Genomic DNA, 9915 nt, shown 5'->3' with positions numbered 1-9915 from the left:
TACTCTGTCCCTACACAAAATCCCTGCTTCTGTCCATGATCCCTTCGAGTTGACCCCCAATCCTGGGGGTCCAGGACCCTACCCGGGCCTTGCACTGCAGTTACTTGTCCCCTCTCTTTAACCTGCTTTCCTCATCCTTTTCACCACTGACCTTTAGAAAGCCTCCAGAGTGGTTGTTGTGTAGACCATCCTTTGGGATTTTCTTTATTCTTCCCCGTAGCTCAGTTCAGGTTAAGCATCCTGGGCAAGAGCATCACACAGGTGACGCTGTGAGCCACTTGGTGGAAACTGAGGCTCTGAGAGGTGGAGTGAGTCGGTCGTGGCTGAGGCCCATCTCCAAAACGCCGCTGGCCTCCCTTCTGCCCTTGCAGGGGCTCCAAGGGGCTCTGTCTGCCACACCCAGGTCCCACAGCAGCCATCACTCATACATCTGTCCTTATGTGGACCCAGGGCTCCTCCAGGTGGCACCTGCCTGTCGTGTCTCCTCTGAGCTGACCTGCGGGCCAGCGGGGAGCAGACAGGACCTGGATGGCCAGAAGTGAGGGGCGGAGTGCCTGAGGACCAAGGAGCATGGGGCTCTGGCCGGGGTTCCTCGGAGGGCTGGGTGCAGAGCAGCACCAGGAAAAATCCAGCCAGGAACTTCACACCCTTTCTCTAAGCAGGGTCTCAAGGAAGATCCAAAGTGTGTGGCCCAAGGGCTCCGGGGTGGGGGGTGGGGGGGGTGGGGGGAGTGTAGGACTACAGTCTGGCTGTGTCCGGGAGGAAGGTGGGAGCAGCCTGGATTCCTGTCTCTGCAGCTGCCAGTGCCCAGGAAGGAGGGCGGTGGGCTGAGGGGGGTGGGGGAGGGAAGGTATCCTCGATTTCCCAAGCTCTTCTCTGACAGATCCCAAAGGTGCTGTGGCTGGAGGAGAAGGGAGCCCCCACTGCCAAGTGGGCTCTTGGCCATCAGGTCAGTGTGTGCTACGGATCTGCTGGGGCCCTGCAAGGGCCCCCCAGAGGGAGATACGGGACACTCTCTGCAGGGCTGGGGGGGCATCACTCTCCTGGGGAGGGAGGGACAAGAGGGAAGGCACTCCTGGAGCCCAGGGAGGGTGGGAGCTGGGAGAATTGTGCCCGAGCGGGGTAAGGGGTGCACAGCCCTCTTGTACACCTCCTGTCCTCATTAGCCTGTGCCTCCCCGGCCCCACCCCCGTGGGGTGCAGGCCACAGGGCCAACAACCACCCCACAAAGCAACACAGCAAGGTGGAGGCAGTGCAGAGAGGGGGTGGGGGCAGGGCACAGCTGGGTGGGGCAGTGTCTGCAAGGGGCCCATCCGGGCCCCTGTAGCTCAATCCATAAACAAGCATAGAACAAATTGCATCTCAATGAAAGCGTCACCAAACAGCAGATTCCCAAGCCCCGGGATGGGGGTCCCAGAGCCGATGGCCCCAGCTGGGCCTGCTCCTGCACCTGTCAGGGTCCACCCCGGTTGCCGGGTCCCCCCAGCTGACCGGCACCGCCCTCTGAATGTCCACTATGGGACATGGGGAAGGCCATCCTGGGGCTGGGATGGGGCCAGGGAGGACAGAGGCCTGCTAGGCCTGGAGCCTGGAGGTGGTTCGTGGATTTCAAGGTTCCTGGCTGTGTGTGGGTCTAGGATGGATGAGGACCAGTGGGGAGAAAGGCTGGCCCAGGGAGGCCAAGGTGGGGCAGTGACACATAAGGGACTAGGGTGAGAGAGAACTTCAAGCTAGAGACGCGACATCGGGGGCAGGACAGGCAGGACTTGGTGGGAGAAGGGACCACTGGAACCCTGGAGAGAGCTGGAACCCCTCTGCTCCCATGCTTCTGTCCCACCTCCACCCCAGGATGCCAGGGGATGTCCTCAGGGCGGGTGACTTGCCAGGATGGCTCTATGTGCAAAATACCCCTAAGCCCTTAGAGGCTTCTCCCGAGCTTTCCCGAGGCCGGGACATCATTACCTGCAGTGACTCAGGTGGGGCCAGCCCGGGTGCACTGAGGCCTCAGTCGTGGTGCGGTGGGGGATGGAGGGGGGGGGGGTATTGGCATTGAGCGGTATGTCCTGTGCTCACCTGACCTGAGCAGGGCACCTGATGCTGGTCTGCGGGACAGAATGGTCTGTGTGAGAAGTGAGATGTTCTCCCGAAGGATGGCACCCCCTTTCCTAGCAATGTCCCCGAGGTGGCCCCACCCCCCCCCCACACACACACCCTGGGCCCTCTCCAGGCCCCAGAGCGGTGTGGCATGACCCTCTTCACCCTCAGAAGCAGCCTGCCCAACCTGCCCAGCCCACACAGGTCAGCTGTGTGGCTCAGGGCCAGGGACACAGTCCCAGGTGGGAGGAGGGACCCATCAGGTGCCCTGCGGAGACGATAATTTTAATTAATCTGCAATATGTCATGTCTTGGACAAAGGTAGGCTTCCCAGTCAGACGGGCCTGGCTCAAATCCTGCTGTGTGGCCTCGGGCAAGTTACTGACCCTCTCTGTGCCTCTTGTCTTCAACTTTAATGTGATTTCTACGGCAGGACCAAAGCTATAAATGTAGCGAGAGTCAGTCCTCCCCCCCCCTCTCCTAGCCCGGGTCCTTGTGGCCTCTGGACAAAGCAGTCTGGCAGTCCTGTTGGGGTGGTGGGGTGGCAGTGTGGTGGGCCAGCAGAAGCACACCACGGTCAGCACTGCTTGGGGGTAGACAGAGATGGCCGAGGTGGCCACAGGTGGCCTCTGCACCTGCCAGGTGAATAGAAGGCCCGTCCAGCAGTGGCAGCCGGCTGGGAGCCTAGTCCAGGAGCACAAGGGGGGGATTGCTGTGTTCTCGCTGCCGCCCTCCGTGGCACCCCTCCACCTCCCTCCCTCTCCATTACATCCTGGCCCCTCTGGGGACATTTTGGTCCCACTTCAGCAGCATGGAGGTGCCGGGTGGGCGGGACCGTGAGGTGGGCCACATCCCGGGCCCTCCGGGCCCTCGCCCAAGATACGGGGCAGAGGCTTTCTTGTGTCTCTGCAGGGAAGAGGCCAGGAAGCCCTCTCTCCCAACTCCCCACCCCTGTGTGCCTCCCTCCGAGTGTGCTCTGACCTCAGGTTCTCCGAAGAAATTTTCCAGTGAAGCCGGCTCTGTTTCCCATAGGCAGCGCGCACCCGCACCGCAAGAGTGACGAGGAAACCATCCTGGTGCCGGGCAGACCTCTCCATCCGTCCGCCCGGCCATCTTCAACAAACACTTCCTGTGGGAGGAGCACCCCCCCCTCCCCCACTGCCTCCCAGTACTGACCCTGCGGCCCATCCAGGCCTCCCGGGTGGTAGTCGGACTGCCTGGGTCAGAACCATCCAGAGTCCTTGCTCGTCACACCCACTCCTCCCAGGCCGCTCTCCAGGGTAGGACACACCAGGGACACCGGAGAAGCCCTGCATCACCGCATCTCTCAGAAGGTGCCGAAGGCCTAGCAGAGCAGCCAGCACAGCGGCTGGCTGCGATGGAGCTGTGGGGGGGACCCTGCTGTTGGCGCTGTGCCCTACCCGCTCCTGGGGCTGCAGAGACCCGGGCAGAGGCCTGCTTGGCGGGAGTGTTAATTCCCCCACACCGCCCAACAGGACAGGCCCTGTCCAGCCTGAGCCCGTGAATGCGAGGAAAGGGACTATGCCTCTTTAGAGGCCGGGGGTCCCGGGGCGAGGTCTTCAAGCACCGGGTTACCCTCTGCCTTGACTGGACCAGTAAGACCATGGTCACTTGTCTCCAACAACCCCAGCCCCCCGCCACCCACTGCATGGAGGTCTCTGGGCTCCCCCCTTCTTACACCTCTCTAGTGAAGGCCTCTTCCTTGTAAGGGCCCCAGCTGGAAGCACCCCAGAAGACCCCATCAGGCCCAGGTCACATAGCAAGAGAGCTGGAGTGGGGGTAGGGTGCAGGGGTGGCTTGAAGCCTTCCAAAGCACCCACACACCTGTGGTGGCTATGCTGGGGCACTGGGGCCGCAGAACCCCTAAATTGCGCCAGGGACTCCTGGCCCCCCAGAAGGCCTCGTTCACGCTAATGGCTTTTCAGGGGTCCTTATGCACCAGCCCTCCCTTCTCCCGGCTGGCACGATCAGCAATGAGTTCAACGCCAGGAAAATTATTAATTTCCATCCTCAAGTTTACTTCTGGGGAAGTTTGCCAATTAACTCAGCAAGCCGAGGCGCCCAGAGTAAGAGGGACAGGCGGGCAGAGACCCAGCACAGTCCTTGTGAGGGGTGTGCGGGGAAGCCGTGTAGACTCCATGACCCTCAAGAGCTCGGAGGGCCACAGACAGAGGAATTAGGAGGCCACCCCCAGCCCCTACCCACCCATGGCTGCTAGCAAGGGGTAGGAGGGCAAGGCCGTCTGCTCTTCTAGGCCACGGCGGCTGCTAAAGCATGTGTGTGTGTGTGCGCGTGTGTGCGCATGTGTGTGTTGGGGGGCAGGGATGATAGGCTGGGCCGGGAGCCCTGGCTCTCACAGTGTGCACGTGTGAACAACAAAGCTGACAGTTTAGCACTAGGTCTGGATGGCAGGAGCTGGTGGCCTTGGATCCTGTGACAACCAGGGCCAGAGTGCGCTTCGGGGTTTCAGACGTCCTGCCGGACGGTCCCCAATCCCAGTCCTACACATCTTTCTTTCCCTCTTTTGTTCAAGGCCAAGCCCCTCCACTTCAACGCTGGGTTCCACTCCGGTAGCCTTGGCTACCACCTCTCCTGGGTCCCCAGTCGCGGCTCTGGCCTTGCCCTGCAGTCTGTGTACAGGCAGGGGAGGGGGTGGAGGGGTGCAGAAGGAAGGCAAGGGGACACACCTGCTGGGGCTGTCTGGGCCCTCAGGCCTTGGCATTGCAGATAAGGCCAGCAGGAGTCAGCTGGCCCCTCCAGAGGCTTCGGAAATGGGAATGAGATCCTTCCACAAGGCCAGAGGGGGAGCTGAGCCTAGGTAGGGCTCCTGACAGTGGGGGGAGTCCCCGGCAGGCTGCTTCTGGACCCGAGGAACCCACCCTGCTTCCCACAGGATGGGCAGGGGACCACTCTGCCCAAGGTCCCAGGGCCCCCGGGGGACAGTCGTGCCCAGCAAGCTTTCAGATGTCTGGCTCAAGAATGCTTCCCCAGGCCTGCTCTGCAGCGTCCAGGAGCAGAAGGGCAAGGCCTCAGGGTGACTTTTCATTGCTTTTTTATTATTTATTATTTATTTTAAAAAAATATTTATTTATGGGGCACCTGGGTGGCTCAGTCGGTTTAGCATCCGACTTCGGCTCAGGTCACGATCTCACGGTTCGTGGGTTCAAGCCCCGCGTCGGGCTCTGTGCCGAAGGCTCGGAGCCTGGAGCCTGCTTTGGATTCTGTGTCTCCCTCTTTTTCTGTTCCTCCCCCACTCATGCTGTGTCTCTCTCTGAAAACCAAATAAACATTAACAAAAAAATTAAAAAAAAGAAAGTTTATTTATTTTTGAGAGAGAGAGAAACAGAGCATGAGCGGGGGAGGGTCAGAGAGAGAGAGACACAGAATCTGAAACAGGCTCCAGGCTCTGAGCTGTCAGCACAGAGCCCGACGCGGGGCTCGAACTCACGGACCACGAGGTCATGACCTGAGCCGAAGTCGGACGCTTAACCGACCGAGCCAAAGTCGGATGCTTTAACTTAAACTGAGCCACCCAGGTGCCCCTCACCACTTTTTTTTTTTAAATGTTTATTTATTTTTGAGAGAGAGAGAGCAGGGGAGGGGCAGAGAGAGGAGAAGACACAGAATCCGAAGCAGGTTCCGGGCTCCGAGCCGTCCGCACAGAGCCCGACGTGGGGCTCGAACCCACAAGCCGTGAGATCATGACCTGAGCCGAAGTCTGACGCTTAACCGACTGAGCCACCCAGGCGTCCCCCTCATCACTTTTTTCAAAAGGCAACCCAGAACATTCTGCCAGCCTAAGGCCGCTGCCTGCAAATGCAGCTTCCTCTGTGTCTCCTGCTGCTCCCAGCCAATTTCAGCATTCCTTGTCCCCCCAGTGGAGGGGCTGCTACGGCCCCTCCGGTGATCCCCTCGCTGCCCCCATCAAACCCTAGAAGTACTTAAAAACGTAAATTAAAATAAATTGCATTTTTAAATTGTAAGTAGGGGCCATTTAATCGCTTTTATTGCATAACAACCATTAATGAAGTATAGTCCCTGCCGCCTTAATTGCCTAGAGACTAAAGTTCAATTCCTGTTGTCCACGCGGACTGGGGGTGCTGGAGGTCACGTCCACGCACCGGGCCTAACGCAAGCATAAATAAATTTATGGGCAGAACAAGAGGCTTCGGGGAAGGTCCTGGAGGCTACAGGTGGAGTCCCTGCCTCCTGAGTGATGCATCAGGGGGTCCTGGGAAGGCAGACCCTCTGTGGACAGGACAGGAGGCATGGGGGCTGAGACCTCCCCACTCTCTTCCCAGGCCAAGGAGGGCAAGAGATGCCCTGGCAGTCCCCCACACTCAGCCCCAGCGACAGAGAAGCAGAACGGGATTGACCTGGCGGAGGCTGATACCGAGGCCCAGATCAGCCACACACCACGAGACCAGCTGGCTAGCCTGGCCCCTCCTGGGCATGGCCACTTTCCTGGGCTTCTCCTGCCACTCTGCAGGCGGCCAGGAGGGCCAGAGCCCCCTCCGCTTCCTACACTATGCACCAAGAGGCTGCAGGGGTGAAGCCGACAGCCAGTACTGGCTGTAGTTGGCAACCGAGCTCCCCAAACTCGCTCCCGTCCCCCAGCAGGACAGGTGAACACACAAGTGTGGTCCTCTTAAGCCTTCCGTTCAACCTTGGGGTTGGGGTGCAGCCTTGGTGCCCAACTGAGAGAGGGACCAAGAGCCAGCCCTGTCGGAATCCATCCACAGCGCCCCCCCACCCCACCCCCAGGCCCATTAATCTTTCACTGCCTCTGGGCTATCACTGACCCCGAAAGCAAACATGAACAATTCCTGGGGAGGGGACAGTCTGGTTAGGGGCCACCTGAAGTGGGCTTGGGGTAGGGGTGAGGGCCAGGTGGGAAGGCTGTACCTCGTCCCCCAGCATCTACCTCCAGGCGGCTACTTTCTCCCCAGTTCGGAGGAGCGCTGGGGCCCCCAAGGCGATCCTAGATTTCGGAGCCAGAGCTGACGGCCCAGCAGGGGTTTCGGGCACGGGTAGGGGAGGAGGTCTCCGCGGCAACCTGAGGGCAAAGGCGTCCCTGGCAGAAAGCAGGGCTGGGGGCGCTTCCTCCAGAAATCCGATGGGCCATTGTTACACTTTCCGAGGCCAGGGAATTTTTCCGGGAGGTTGTGACAACCAAAAAATAATAATAATAATAACGCCCCTCCCCCAGCATCAGGAATTCTGGAGAAAACAGCTGCAGCCGTGATCGGGCCGAGAAAAAAACCAGGTCAGGCGCCGCGAAGATCTAATTTAAGGCGCGCACCGGCATCCACACCCGCCAGCCACGCACCGGCACGCACCGCCCTGGCGGCCGCGGTGCAGGGTTCGCGGCCCCGCGGCCCCCTAAGACCAGGGCGCGCGCCCGACTCCCGCGTCTTGTCCGGAGTCTCGGGCGAGGGCCTGTCCTGCGGGGCTGTCGCAGCGGCCGGGAGACTGGAGGGGGCGGGGGGGGGGGGTGGCTAATTCGGTGTTCAACAAAGCACCCAACACATGGGGGAGGAGGAGGGGGCGGATGCCGCCGCCGCGGGGTAAGCAGAGCCCGACCTCAATCAGAAGTGACAGCAGAATGGGCCGCGGGCGCTGGCGGGCCAGGCCCGGGCTGGACTACCGAGACCCCGTCCGCACCTCGGTCTTCCGCGGGCCGCGCCTTTCTCCGCGGGGTGCCGAGAGCGTGGGCTCCGGCGTCGGCCTAGAGGTGGGGGCCGGCTGGGCCTGGAAAGTTCCTCGAGTTGACGCCCACTCCCCGGGGGGGGGGGCGCAGGGGGTTCTGGCAGCCCCGGTCGTCCGGGAGGGCGCGGAGCAGGCCCTGCGGGGGCGCAGGCGTTTCGCACACGGTAGCGAGGCCGAGCCTGCCCGGTCCCGGCTGTCCCTCCGAGGGTCCTGCGGGGGGCCGCTGTCCCGGGCAGACGCTCCGGCCCCCGCGGATGCTCCGATGGCCCGACACTCCGGGGCCAGTGCCGGGAATTCCGGCGTTTCGAAGGACGCCGACGAGCGGCCCCAAGCCTTCTCGGGGAAAGGGCACCGCGTGCGCGGTACGGGGCGGGCGGGCGGCGCGGAGCGGGGAGGCCGCGGGGGACGCGAGGCCGGCTGCTCCTCGCGCCCCCTCCCCCCCGCCGCCGGGTGTGAGTTCCTGTCTCTGGGGCAGAAATCAACAAACAAATAACTCTCCGTATTTCCCAAACTGGGGGGCCGGGGTTGAGACGGAAGGATGGAGACAGGAGGGGACAGGGTCGAACTCGTGGGGTGTGTGTGTGTGTGTGTGTTTTTACTTTAAAAATTATATATTTTATGTCACAATCGCTTTTCGTTAAGACCACAAACATCCAATTTGGCTTGGCGTAATAAAATCAGCCGGAGCTCCCTTAAACGGAGCCATTCCGGAGAATTAAGTTGTGAAATCTAATCTATTATATCCATAAAGGAGAATGCTTTCATTGTAAATTCAGGTTATAAAGCAACTATACCTGGGCCGCCAGCCTCCCTTTCGGATTTGCTACTTGAAGGCTTATCAAATTACTTCAAAATGTTGGGCTACCCTCTCCATATCTCATGGCAGCAAAAATTAAATGTGGCAACATTTCTTTTAATAGTAGGAAAAGGTCAGGTACAACCGCCACAACAAGGGGGTATAATTAAAAAAAGGCTTTCCCCCCTCAACCTCTTCTCTGTGTTGGGAAGCGCGGTTTCTATTTTACCAATTAATTCGAGTTTTTAAAACCTATCTAAGCGGGCCAAGACTTCTTCCACGTTCTCTCTTGCTCCGTGGCTGGAGGCGTCTAGGGCGTAGCTGGGAGCGCACGTGGGCCCGGAAGACGAGACACCGGGACCCCCGGACCCGGTGCTGGGACCTCGTGGCTCAGCCCCAACCGACGTCCAACGTCCCCGCCCGCGGTCTGCACACCTGGGCCAGAGAAGGGCCTCGGAAGCCCCGCTCGCTCCTTCCCGCACCGGTGCGGGGACCCTCAGGCCCAGGGCGCAGTTGGTTGGTGTCCGCAGTGGCCGGGCCAGACAAAGGAGTCCTCCACGAGGGGTTAATCCGCCCCCAACCCATCTGCGTCCCCACCCCACCCCCTCCTCGGGCAGCGCGGAGCAGGGGACGTGCAGCACCCTAATAATATTTATTTGGTTGGCAAACCGGGTGGGGGTGCGTGCCGCTTTTCCTTGGATGGGGGTCCGGCGCCCCAGGCCCTCGCTGTCCAGACCACACCCTCCCCCTGCGACACCTTCATCCATTTCTGAGAATTAACTTGACTTCAGGCTGGCGCAGGGAGGATCGTGCGCTGGCCACAAGTCGGGGGCCCCCAAGGAGTCTCCACCCGCGCTCTCCCGAAGAGGGGTGTTGGGGGGACGGTAAGGCGCAGATCGAGAAGCTCGAAACTCCCAGGTAACCTGAGGACGCGGCTTTCTGTCAGGCCCGCGGAGATTTACGAGGCGCCGGGCGGAGTGTCGGCCAGGCCTCGCCGGGGCGGCCAGCGCACCCCGCCTAATCTTTGACTTCCATCTAATTATTTTGTTCCTGCCACTTTCAACTCAGTGTCCAGAGGAGCAAACAAAGGGAGGATGGGGGATGGGGCCACCAGGCAGCTGCGAGGGATCGGTGGGGTTCCCCCCCCCCCGCCCGCAGCACAGTGGGGGCCCCTCGACGCCCCAGACTCGTACCCTGCGTGGGTCCCCAGGAAGGTGAAGGATGAAGGGTGACCGTACTGGGACCGTGGAGGACTCACTCTCCGACTTGGCTCACCCTCCGCCACTGGCCTAGGG

The sequence above is a fragment of the Neofelis nebulosa genome, chromosome 16 (assembly GCF_028018385.1).
Source record: "Neofelis nebulosa isolate mNeoNeb1 chromosome 16, mNeoNeb1.pri, whole genome shotgun sequence".
Lineage (NCBI taxonomy): Eukaryota > Metazoa > Chordata > Mammalia > Carnivora > Felidae > Neofelis > Neofelis nebulosa.
This window is presented reverse-complemented; position numbering follows the sequence as displayed.